The following is a 13,774-nucleotide window of genomic DNA, read 5'->3' as shown; positions in this document are numbered from 1 at the left end:
GAAAAAAAAAAAAAAAGACTAATCAGAGCTTATACAGAGTTTGGCAAAGGGCCATTTGGATTCAATGGTGATTTGTGGTACTTTGCAAATAGAATAACCAATATTCAGGCAATATGTTGGTACTGGACTTGGGAGGGACTGTCAGAATAGACACAGGACAGGCCATGCTCTTATTGGTGGTTGCAGAGATGCATTATGATAAATATATCTGTTATATTCTAAGAGACAGAAACTTTTGCTAAACCTCTCAGCCAGAGTTAATAATACACCTAAGATTGCTATCCTGCTGTGTACCCAAACCATTTCACCTGTCGTTAAGAGAACAATGCAACATCAAACTTTACCCGCCTTAGATTTCCCATGTAATCAACTTCTACACCCTAAGCTAACCCATAGCTGCCATCTAAAGTCATGTGCTCCTCCATACCCCTGACCTAGAGTAATGCATGTGTGCTTGTGTGTGTGTTATGATAAGCATCTGCTAGAAATAGAAAATGGGCCGAAAGTGGCCTTATAAAAGTGAACATCCATCATAAATGCTGAAAGTGGCATTCCAATAGTACTGGATGGTGTGTTTCTTTGTTATCTGGGTCAGTCAGAACCAGTGACTTCATCCCTTTTTTAAAACTCCTTTAAAAGTTTCTGTAAAATATCCCTCATTCCTTTCTGATGTGGTGCTTTCTGTGCTGTTCTGTGCTGTTCAATAAAAGAGAGAACAAAGCCCTTTGTTAGGGACAAACACGGAGACACACAAGAACAAACGCAGACATGGGACAAATACACAAGACAGGGAGGCACAGCTTCAGACTCAAACAATAGACACAGGGTCAGAATGGAGAGAGAGAAGCTTTCCTTCATAAGTGACCTTGGTCATGGTGTTTTGTTACAGCAATAAAATAGTAAGTAAGATAATTGCTGTCGTGTCTCCGTTATTTCTATGAGATGCAACTTCACATCAGACTTCCTATTCCTCTGGCTTTTAGAATCTTTCCACCCCTCTTTCCACTCTGTTCTCTGAGCCCCGAGTGCAGGAGATGTGTTGTAGATATATCACTTGGGGCTGCGTACCATACTTTTTCTAGGTAGAGATCCATTTTGGTTTTCCACTGTTGCAGAGAGATATTTCTTTGAGGACAGGTAAGACCTACGGTGGCAGGATATTTGATCACATTGTGAACCCAGAGATTGTGACCTGGAAAAACCTGTTTCTTGTTTTGGTGTGGCTCAGCCATAGCACAGACCTTTAATCCAAGAGCTTTCTATAAACAGGATTAAATAAAGTTAACCCTAGGTCAAGAGGCCGAGCAAGCAACCAGTTGACAAAAAGTGAACATGGGAAAAACAAAACAAAACCAAACCATAAAGTGTGAGAGGAAGTTTGGAGGATGGAGAGAGAGATGCACAGGAAGAAGTAAGCAGGGCCATTCAGTTTGAAGGGTATTTAAAACAGCATGGAAAGGGAGAAAGGGCTTTTTCCTTCTGGGATGTGAGCTGAGTAAGAATGTCAACTTGGTGCTTTCTCTGCCTCTCTGAGCTCCAGAACCAGAGCCAGGCAGCAATGAGGGCCCCGCCTGGGCAAGTAACAGAGGCTTGCTCAGAGCTCCAAAACTGAGAGAGGCAGAGGTGGGAGCCCAGTTTTGTCTAAGTAGACAAAACGGCTGCTTTTAGATCAGCCAGACACTTGCTCCCTCAAACTGGCACCTCGGTGGGCAGAGTAGCGCTAGAAAGATGGCAGCAGCTATCTGTGCTGACTCACTGGTGAATGGCGGAAGCTTTTGACAGCCAGCAGCATGTGGCTGACTGACCAAGCCATGCCTCGAGGGTCCAGCGATTAATTCTTCAAGGAGAAGGGGAGCCTGTCCTTCCCCAGAATAAATGTCGAGTCTCCACTGGTCATGGTGAAATAGATGATGCTGACGCGTTTATTTTCTGTGAAATGGGGACTTATAAACCTTGGGCAGTGGGAGGGGTTTTGAGGGTGAACGTGTTTGATTCATGGAGGCTAGGAGCACCAGGGATACTTCATTTACATGGAACAGCACAGCCCTATCAAAAGAGGGAGAGCACAGTACTTAATTATCCCGTGGGTGGGGGAAGAACTCCAAGTACCGTTAAAGGTCATTGGTTGAGAAGCCAAGACACACAGACATCTCATTAGCAGAAGGTGGGTGTTTCCAGGAATTCCCCAGGTGCATACTGAGCTGGTTTCTTATTAGAAAAAGGTTGGGCTTGTAATCCCCTAAAAATATGTTAGCTGGTGCTGCCTGGATGTTCGGCTGCACAGTTTAGTGCTGGCCTTCTACCTGCTACAATCACAGGAAGAGAAGGGACTAGATCTGTACTACGGAAAGAGGAAAACAATTCACAGGAGATGAAGAGATGATGCTAAGATGGGTGTTCTTGCAAAGGGCCAGGAATTCGAGTCCCAGCACCCACAAGATGGCTCACAACCATCTGTAACTCCAGGATCCTCCTTTCAGATAACTCTAGCTTGTGTCAACTTGACATGGAACTAGGCAGCACATGCTTGTATCTTAGTTGTCCATCAAAACACATGTATGAGACAGTGTTTTCTATGTAAGAAAACTAAAAATGGAAGCTGGAGTGACTTGCCCACATTCAGGTGACTAAGGCCATAAGGCTAGAATTGCTAGGCCACACTATAAAACTTTCTGTCCTTTCCCCAACTTTGCCCCCTCCACTCCTTTCTAAGAAGCTGTATTACTGGGTGGGGTTGAGAAATGCCCAGTAAATGTGTGCACATAAATATGTGTGTGTGTGTGTGTGTGTGCATGAATATGTTAGGAAAGGGTTGGTAGGGGAGAATAAATCAATCAAGCTCAATTTTGCTCCCATTTAGGTTTTAGATTTATATTTTTTATTTCTCCAGTAAATCCATTCCGATGAGTCTACGCCCAGCAGATTGTCCCTTGTTACACTGCAGTTTATGAGAATAAATGGCAGGGAAACAAACACTTTCCTCGTTTCTATCCTGTGTCTTTACCTGCTTTCTATCCTACTGAGCACGATTAGAGAACTTGATAGCTTAACAGTCAGGAATTCTCCTATTTCTAAGCCTGGGGCCTGCTCTGAGCAGTCAATTTCTTAATATCACTCTCTTTACCACCCCTAGCTCCAGAACTATTGACCACTGATGGCTTCCAGCAGGGAGGGAAAGACTCATTTTTCTTTAAGGTGTGGCCCCTGGGAAGTCTACCTTGCTCCAGTGGAAGGCCCCACACCCATAAGCCCAAACTGGAATCAGTGGACCATAAAAGGGAGGGGCAGGGACACACACATACATGGAGAGAGAGAGAGAGAGAGAGAGAGAGAGAGAAAACACAAGACATTGGGAGAGAGTGGGTGGGAGGCTGATGTGAGAGGAGATAGGGAGAGCAGTGGGGCATGAATATGATCAAAATATACCATATGCATGTATAAATTCTCAAAGAATTAAAAACATGTTGTATTTTTACAAGTGTTGCCTAAGATGGCGCACACTGCCATGCCTCCTTCTGCAAGAGAAAAACCACAGGAAAGCAGAAAGCAACTTTCCTAATCCGGCCACCTTTCCACACAGCTGGTTTGGCCATCAGCTCTATGGAGCCCTTCCTGGGGGAGGCAACATGCAGGACTCCATGTGCACTGATCCTTCTCCAGAGGGTCCAGGTATGTAACTAGAGATAGAATTGTGTAAACACACGGGATTAAGTTACCCGGGTTTCTTCAGACACACGGACTTTACCCTGTCCGGCTCTCTGCATAGACTTCTACAAATGCTCCAGGCGTTCCTCCAGGAACACCTTATGCACCCTTGCAAAGAAATCTCCCTTTTCCCGAAGGGACCAGCCTCTCACACCTGGTATCCGTCAACTTCCTAGAACACCAGGACCTCTAATGCAGCCTACCCATGGAGCTGAGAAGCCCAGGTGCTGCAACGGTGGCATTACTAATAGGGGAAGAGCCTCCTCTTGGGCGACACGCTTCGTAGGGGGGGTGGGGAGGTGAGCTTGAACTCAGCGTTAGCGAAAGCTAAGTACCTTCTGTCGTTTTTTTTTTTCTTTTTTCTTTTTTCTCCTAGTCTGACTTGCACAAAATACAACATATGGGTTTTCAGTCAGGAAAGAAATTTGAATAGCACAGAGTTTAACATTTCAGATTAAGATCTAAGGGGGCTGGGGACGCAGTTCGGTTGGTACGGTGCCTGCTAGGCCGTTGTGCCTAGCATGCACAAAGTTCTGAGTTCTAACCCAGCATCAACCGGATGTGGTGGCCCCTGCCTGTAATCCCAACCTGAAAGATAGAGGCAGGAGAAATTTCTAATGCTTTGGCTCCACAGGGAGTTCGGGGCTAGCCTGGAATACATAAGACCCTGTCTCAAAAACCAAACAAGATGAACAGTGGTGTTGCACACCAGGTTAGAGGCCAACCTGGTCTACAGAGTGAGTTTCAGTACAGTCAGAGACTCTGTCTCGAAAAAAAATCCAAAAAATCCAAGAACATCAGAAACCCTCTTACCATTTGAATATATAAGTGCTGTTTCTATAACGGACCTTCTTGGAACTACCAAAGCTTTAGTTTTTGAACACAGCTTCCTGCAGGTTGGACCCAGACCAACTCGATGCACCTGGGAAAAGGGGACCTCATTTGAAGAACTCACTCTACTACGTGGCCAATGGCCGTCTCTGTGGAGCATTTTCTTGCTTGTTAATTGATAAAGTAATGACACCACACGCAGCAGGCTGTGGGCCTGGGCTGTGTAAGAAAGGTGGCTGAGAAAGCCAGCAGGAGCAAGGCAGTAAAGCACTGTCCCTCCATGGTTTCTGTTTCAAGCTCCAGTCCTGCTCTGGCTTCCCAGGAAAATGAAACGAGTTCTTTCCGTCCCAAATTGCTTTTGGTTAAGGAGTTTTATCACAGCACAGGTCCATTGTAAACTACAACAGGCTTCTCAGGGCTCAGAGAAAATAGTCCTCTGGGAAGCTAATCCTACTGCTTTGTTAGGACACGAGGCTTTTCAGTCTACCTGCCTCCTACAAATTATCAAGGTTTGCCCTTTTCTAATCAAGACAAAGCATTGGGCTCCAGCTGCAAACCACCAGAGGCCTGATGAATGATAGCTTAAGCAAATAGTTTATGTCTCATAACAAAACATTGACAGGAAAGCAGTCCAGGGCTTGTGCATGGCTCAAAGAAGCCCAGCCCGGCTCTTCATCTTTTTTCCCTGCCATCCTTAGCTTGCCAGGTTTTGCTTTCCTGCTTGCTTCATGATTTACATATAGCTGCTGTCATCACCCGTACATACACACAGGTCAGCCGTGTGTGCAGAGGAAGATGGAGAAGGGGCCCCAGACTTGCACTTCCAACTCTTTTACCAGACTTCAGGCACTTAGCAGTCACACTGCCACAACTGGGATGTGTGTTGTGTATGGCCCGAGGGAAGTCAGCACTCCCACCATTGTGTATGACTAAGCTTGGCAATGGCACCTGCTGTGTATCTCATTAAACGGTCTCATGCAGCAGCGGCTCTCATGTTTTGGACTTGTAGGCACTTTGCAGCCAAGCTCTAGAAGGGGCCACACCTTCATGATCTTTGTCTAAATAGCAGCATGGATTTAACTAACTAAATAGAAAATTTGGCCAAGTGTGTTGACTCACTTTAATAATCCATCACTCAAGAAACAGGGGAAAGGTGATCATTCATTGTAAGTTTGGAGCCAGCCTGATCACCTAGGACTACATAGAAAGACCCTATCTCAACATGTCAAGAATCGAATAAACTAGGGCTGCGGTGTGAACCAGTAATTGCAGCCTTTGCTATACCCAGGAAGACATGACTTTTACACCAAAAGATCCTTGAACTTCCGTGTTGATTACAGCACCATTCACAACAGTCAAAATATAGAGTTGGCCTAAATGCCCATCAGTGGATGAAACACTTGCTGTACAAGCCTGATGATGACCCGAGTTCAAGTCCCAGCATCCCTGGGAGAAGGAGAAACAACTCTCGGACATCGTCCTCTGACCTCTACAGCGGCACCCTGGCGTATGCACAGCCACATTCCCCACGCTCACCCTTTGTAAGAACAGCAAAAATTTTAAAGAAGAGAATGAAATCCTCTTTTTTGCAACAACATGCAAGGAAGTGAAGCTGATTGTGTTACATGAAAATGGTCTCAGGAGGAAAAAAATGACATGTGCTGACATTTATGGAAGTAAGGAATGGGATAGCAGTCTCTAGACATGACAGCGTTAAAGGGGAGGGGGCAGGAGGGAACTGAGGGACTTCTAGGGTCTAGAAAGGACAGCAGGGGTGAGAGTGTAAGATGTGTGGCCGGACCCCAATGTACCATACACGCAGCTACACAAATATGCCGAATCGGATTAATTTACATAATTAACGCCTGTTTACAATTCAAACTACAATGATATACTATTTAAAAGTGACAGTTTAACACATTAAAAACTTTAATGAAGATTCTCAGTGTGGCACCTGAAAAACCCATGAAACTATTTTAGGTCATGACCTCACCTAACTGTATACCATGCTTTCTGGGTCAAGTGCTCGCCTGCTATCCCAATGGATATTTCTCAAAGTATGTTTTGTACAATCCCGCTCCTCTCTGACACTTAGAAAGAGGCACAGCACATGCTGGAAACACCACATGCCATTTCTGACCTTCAGAGCTATGTGATGCATGCTAGCACTGAAGTAAAGGTTCTACAGAGTAATACTATAGGGACTGGGGTGATGGCAGTACAAGCCCGAGGACCTGAGTTCAAATCTCCAGCACACACATAAAAATAATTCAAAAGTCAGGCATGGCCTTAAATGCCTGCAAACCCAATGCTGTGGGAGTCAGAGGAAAGAGCTAGGCTAGCTAGCTCCAGGTTCAGTGAGAGAATCACAGATCAGGACATTGATGTCTTCCCTGACATTCATATATATGGTCATAAGCACCTGCTCCCATATGTGTACATACAACACACATGCACACACACACACACACTTTTTAAAAATAAGCCATATGATAGCCTGGGAACAGAAGTGATCTTCTTATTGGAAACAGATGACAGTGATAGCAGTTTCTTAGCCAATCACCTTCCAGGACCAGAGCCAAAATGATGATGGAGGATGGGGAGGGAGATGAAAACAAACTTTGACTTTGATCAAGACTGCTTAATTATGCTTCCTCCCCACCAGCCCCAAATCCTCCCAAACTCAAAGCTCATGTCTATATCCTGAAGATGAACTTGAGGGTATGTTTATCTGTTCCCACACCCAGTGCCTGAGTTGATAAAATCTCCTCTCTTTGCTTGCTACACACATAAAAACAGTCAGACTATAAATAGACTCATTTACTCTCTTTATCTCCCTCCTTCCCAAGCTCTTTGGATAAAGAAACCCTTTGAGGCATAGCAAGTAGGAACATTTTATGAAACCTGAGTTCTGTGGAACACATTTTGGAGGGCATTGACCTGCTGCCCTTCTTAGGGCAGCAGCTCTGCTATCCAGCCAAGCACATCAAGTGAGCTGTCAAGCATGAAATGTCGGTAACATGCACGCTCTCCTATTAGCCGTTCCCCGTGCCTTTAAGAAATCCCTTCTCCCTTTTAAATTAACCGTACACATTTAAAGGGAAAAAAACCATACCATGAAAAAAAGAAAACATTAAACACCAGTCTGTAGAAGACATTAAAAAAGAAAGTTGTTTTTAAAATTTATTTTATTTCATATGCGTTGATGTTTGCTTGTATGTCTGTGTGAGGGTGTCAGGGACTCTAGAACTGGAGTTACAGGCAGTTGTGAGCTGCTAATGTGAGGTGCTGGGAATTGAACCTGGCTTCTTTGGAAGAGCAGCCAGTGCTCTTAAGCACTGAGCTTTCTCTCTAGCCCAAAGTTGCTGTTGTTGTTTTTAACGGCACAATTGGACAGGAATTAATACGACAATACCATCATGGTCACCTATAGAACAACAACAAAAATCAGGAGCTTAGGTACTTAGCCAAGCAAAAAAAGTCACAACAGAAATCATTGGGTTGTAACTGTGGACAATATTCTACAGGGTAAATAATTTTGAGGAGTCAATTAATTGAATTAGAGTCTGAGTTCTGATTATCTGCATTATTAGGATTCGTGGTCAGTGAACACAATGGTCTCAAGGGGCTACCAGCCCAGCTGAGATTTCAGTCATGGCAGAGTCAGTGTGATGAAATATCAAATACTTTGGAATGTGGCCTTGAAACCGATAAAGTATTTTCAGGGAGGTGACAAAGTGAGCACAGGGTGGGCACACCAGCGGTAGTGATGTGTGTGTTTTACTCCCAGCCACACTGTGACTTTAACTCAGAGAGGCAGTCTTTCTGATGTAAGGCTCAGTAGCTCCCAAGCCAGGACTCCACATGTGCCTACATGGTGAATCAGAAAGCATGTGGCTAATTCTTACCACAAACACATGCAGGTTTGTGATATTACATGTTCACGTTGCGTTATAGAATTAAAAAGTGAACTTTCCTCTTGAAGTACTTTATACCAAGAATGAGCCTCAGTTTGAATACTCCACTTGTCTCCCTGTATCTTCTGTCTGTGCCTATTATCTATGGCCTATATTCTGTTTGTCATTTCTCTGTTGTGTGTGTCTGATGTCTGTTGTTTCTTTCTAATATTGTTGTTGTTGAGCTCTACGCCCCACCCCAGACAGGGTTGGAACCCACCCTGTGGACAAGACTGGCCTCGAACTCAGAGATCCACCTGCCTCTACCTCTAGAGTGCTGGGATTAAAGGTGTGTGTTACCACCACCCAGCTCTCTGTCATTTCTAATACAAGACATGGCTAGGTATTTATCGAACAGCACAGAAAATATGATACGGGAAAAGAATGAGTAATTTTTTTTACAGAAAAATTGAACATAGTTTTACAACAGAAGAACATATTTTGCTGAATAATCCTCAAAACCACAGGCAGACATTATCAACCTATACACATTTGTTACTTCTCACATTTATGGTGGATACTTCCTTTCAGGTTGCTGTCAACCTATCGCTGCTTTTACACACACACATACACACATACACACACACACACACACACACACACAAATGCACTTACACACCTTAATTATAGAAAAGTAATTCAGTGAAATGTGATCCTTTGCTGAAAACCTTGGTGTTGCAAAGATGGGTTTGGGAAATGGTATGTGGAGCTCGGTAAGAGAACTTGACTTACGAAGGAACAAGACAGCATGCGGTGGGATGGTTAAACTGCTTCAGAAGTAAAGCCTGATAAATCTAAGAGTACACACGAGAATTTAAGGAAGATGGTTTTGGAAAGCCAGAGATTAACACGAGTGACTGGAGCTCTTCCAGACAGGAAACAATGGAGAACGCTGTAAGCCCAATAGTGTTTCTTTCCTGAAGACCCCAGTCATAAGCTACACTCAGCCCTTACCAGTTTAAACCTGGAACAAGGCAAACTCGGCACCTAGACAAAAGTGTAATGGTGGTGGCACACGAGGGGACGAGATGAAAGCCGTATCCAAGCTCTACAGATAATACACAGCTAGTGTTGAGCCCTGAGGGTTTCTGCCTCTATTCTATCTTTCCCTATGCATAGGCCTGGAAGTCTCTAGCCTCTGTGAAATCTAATCTTTTGCAAGCCCAGATTTCAAAGGCTTTAGCTTCCAGCCTCCATCTGCTAACCTAGGCCGAGACTGTCTTCAGCTTCTGAGACTTACTGAGGGAGCTCATCCTTTCTAGCTCTTATTGAACTCTAGCTGGCTGGTTCAACTCAGCCTTTTAGGCTCAAAACTGCTCTCCAAGCTGACTGATTCCAACTGGCTTCTTTCACCTTCTCACTGAATTGCTCTGCTTGGAAAAACCATCCTTGAGCTCCTCAAGCTGAACTGCATGAATTCAACAGCACTCAACTAAACTGCATCGCAATGAACTTTGGTATCTCCCTGCACTGCCCTTAAGTAGCTTCTCCTTCCTGTCTGTTTCTGAGAGTTGGACATATCCTATCCCTGACCCATTTTGTCAAATCTTTCTCTGATTCACCACTTTGTCTGCCCCTCAATTATATGTCATTGTTTGGGATTAAAGTGTGTATTATAGTCCAGCCAGAGGGATTAAAGATATATACTAAGGGTGTGTCTATATTCCAGCTGGATCGCACAGACCTTGGTCTTTGGATATGATCCCTTACTAGAACAGCCATGTTGCTAGTTTAACATTCCTCTACACTCTAATGTTGTACTTATTGATTTGACACTTGGGTCCCATGTGATGGGAGGAAAAAACTGACTCTGGAAAGTTATCCTTTGACTTCCACACTTAAACCATTGGGTACACCCTTTCCCCAAAATAAATATATTTCCCCAAAATAAATTTCAAAATAAAATACACATCATCAAATTTATTAAAATATACTACAAAAATACTAAGTTCTAACCTGAAGCCTAAAAGTAAACCTTTGAGGGGCTCCTGTTCCTCCCCAAGGGCTTGAACTTTTGACCTTCCTGCCTCCATTTTCCAAGTTCAGGGGTTACATGTGTGCTTGCATTCCTACTTGACTTGAGTTCTTAAGATAACTAAGAACTCAGATTGTTTTTTTCTTTTTCTTTAGGAATGTACTCTGAGTGCCCCCCCCATTTTATTCCTTGACATTTTCATACATGTATATAGTAAGTTGTAGTCATTTTCACACACACTCTATTCCCTCAGAAGTACTTCAGTTATATGAGGACACAGTAAGAATCTCCCGAGGAAGACTTCTTGTACTTTCCATTCATGCATTCCTCCTTGAAAATCTTTTAGTATTATTACTATTATTGTGATAAAAGATACCTAAAATGTTTTTTAGTCAGTGTCCTATTGTTATGAAGAAACACCATGACCACAGCAACTCTTATAAAAAAAAAAGAAGATTTAATTGGGGCTGCCCCAATTAAGAGGCTTAGCCTATTGCCATCATGGTGGGAAGCATGGTGGCATGTAGGCAGACATGGTACTGGAGAGGAGCTGGATCCACAGGTAGCAGGAAAAAGAAAGAGACACTGGGCCTGGCTCAGGCTTATGAAACCCCAAAGCCCACCCACAATGACACACTTCCTTTAGCAAGGCCACACTTCCTAATTTCTCTCAAGTAGTGCCATTCCCTAATGACCAAGCATTCAAATATGTAAGCCGACGGGACCATTCTTAGTCAAACCACCACAACATGTAACGTTTTAAGAGTGTTTATGATAGTGTGCCAGCATGGAAACTGCTACCACTCTCTGTCTTTAGAGCTCTTCATCTTCCTAAACTGATACCCATAGCCATTAAGTGTGAACTACTAACCATTAGCCAATCCACTCTCTGCTCTGCTCTCCCCCTGGCAACTAACAGTTCTGTTCTCCTGTTTACAGCTTTGACTGTTCCAACTATCTCAAGTGAGTCTGGCTGGCTTCTTTCACTTAGCAAAATGTCCGAAAATTTCAGTCACATGGTAGCAGATGTCTGCAACCTCCCATTTTAGCAGTTGCTTCACCGTTTTCTGTTTATAAGCTGTTTTATCTTAGTATCCATGTATTTCATACCAAATATCTTAGACTTTAGAGTTTGCCTGGCGTATGATATGAGTCCCCTGTAAGATATATGTACAGTGGGTGTTTAGGATCCTGATATAGCACTGAGACTTTCTCAGGGTGAGCTCTAAAGCACACACACACCACACACACACACACACACACACACACACACACACATCCTCGGTTGACACAGTTCAGTTAGCAAGAATAGTAAGCCAGAAGCAGAACTACAGAAGCCAAAAATCATAGTTACTTCATGCTTTAGAGACTTTCCCGGAACTATGGATTTTGATGGCTTCGGCCTTTGTCTTCATTTTGGCAGGAGGTGATATCTACATGCTGAGTTTTATGACCCAAGTGTTACTTCCATCATGGAGTCAGTTATACTAAGGTCTGGGGGTCTGTTATAGTTCCAATCCAAGGGAGCTGGAAACAAGATCTTTCTATCATTGAGCTTGCAACAAGGAGGCAGCTAGCTTGGACTTTCTTAATTCTCCCTCTCCGTAGAAAGGATCTGCCCCATGCAGAGGGCACAGTGGTTTATAAAACAAGCAAAAAATGTTTACAGCAATGACATTTTGGACAAGATATTGGCAACAATTCATAGTGTGTTTTAAAATAAATTCCGAAGTCCTTACTCAATATATACCTTGAATTTCATGTTTTGTTGTTGTTGTTTTTTAAAAATCCAGGCATGTTGGGACAAGCCTATATCAGCATTCAGGAGACAGAGGCAGATGGATCTCTGAGCTGGAGGCCAGCCTGGTTTACAAAATGAGTTCCAGGACAGCCTGGGCTATACAAACTCTGTCTTAAAAAAAAAAAAAAAAAGAAGAAAAGAAAAAGAATTTCACTTTGGGGGGAAACTTTATTAATATAATTCTAAGGGTCCTGTTTTTTTTCCAGAGACATCTGTGTGTTTATATATGTACATGTATGAATTGCATGTATATACATAAGTGCTGTGTGTAGCCTTAGATAAATATAATGGCTTTTTAATAACATTTAACCCTGTCTTTTTTTGTTCTCAGTATGTGGGCCAGGCTGGCCTGGAACACACACTCCCTTCTTGGCCTCCTGAGAGACAGGATTCCAGGTATACTCCACCCCTGCTCGTCTTCCTCTTACTATCTGGATTCTGAGATCGCCTAACATGGATTCCATCATGGAGATGAAGATCTGATCTCAGTATGTTACAGGAGCCATTTCTTGAGTCTTTCCTCAGGACCAAGATGTTGGGAATTTCCTGCTTCTTCACATGAAACCATTGGCCTCCATGACCTTCCAGCGCCTAAGTACCCCCTTTCTGCTTTGTTTAATATGAAATTGGATATGAACACTGCCAGCATCTGCTTCTTTATTCTTTGTCACCTCTTTTCCCAACCTAATCCTAAGTCTCTTTTCTAATTTTAGTAAATCATTTGTCTTAGTTAGAGTTTCTGTTGCTGTAACAGAACACTGTGACCAAAGCAACTTGGGGAGGAAAGGGTTTATTTCAGCTTATACTTCCACATCACAGCTTATCACTGAAAGAGGTCAGGATAGGAATTCAAACAGGGCAGGAACCTGGAGACAGGAGCTGATGCAAAGGCCATGGAGGAGTGCTGCTTACTGGCTTGCTCAACCTTCCTTCCTTTCTTGTTGTTTTCCTTTTTTTGTTTGTTTGGTTGGTTTTTTGTTTTTGTTTTTGAGACAGAATCTCACTATGTAGCTCTGGCTGTTCTGGAACTCACCATGAAGACCAGGATGGACTCAGAGTTTCACCTACCCCTATCTCCCAAGTGCTGAGAATAAAGGTGTATTCCACTACAGCAGTTCTCAGCCTGCTTTCTTACAGAACCCAGGACCACAAGCTCAGGGGTGTCCCCACCCACCATGGGCTGGGTCCTCCCCAAACTATCACTTTTTTTTTTTTTTAATGTCCTAAAGGCTTGCCTGCCTGTGGCCCATTCTTACAGAGACACTTTCTCAGTTGAGGTTCCCTCCTTTCAGATGACTCCAGCTTGTGTCAAGTTGACATAAAACTAGCCAGGACAATACGAATGCCCATATCCTCCCTAGTCTTCAGATACACAAGTACTTCACAGCATACATCAAGCCCTCATCACAGGGCAGGGAGCAGAAGCTGCAATGAAAACTCATTTGCAATCTTGTCTCTACTTTCTAGAAAGTCACCTGCAGGCATAAAAAAAAATGCCGTTTCATA

General features: G+C 43.5%; 1 pseudogene; it reads left to right on the top strand.

Moving 5' to 3' along the window:
• LOC110565924 (retinal guanylyl cyclase 2-like) overlaps positions 1–13,774 on the top strand; it is a 60,373-nt pseudogene that overhangs the window by 24,108 nt on the left and 22,491 nt on the right.

This window comes from Meriones unguiculatus, chromosome 9 (genome assembly GCF_030254825.1).
Source record: "Meriones unguiculatus strain TT.TT164.6M chromosome 9, Bangor_MerUng_6.1, whole genome shotgun sequence".
NCBI classification, from domain to species: domain Eukaryota; kingdom Metazoa; phylum Chordata; class Mammalia; order Rodentia; family Muridae; genus Meriones; species Meriones unguiculatus.
Note: the sequence above shows the minus strand (reverse complement) of the source record. Positions and strands in the feature narration are given on the sequence as shown.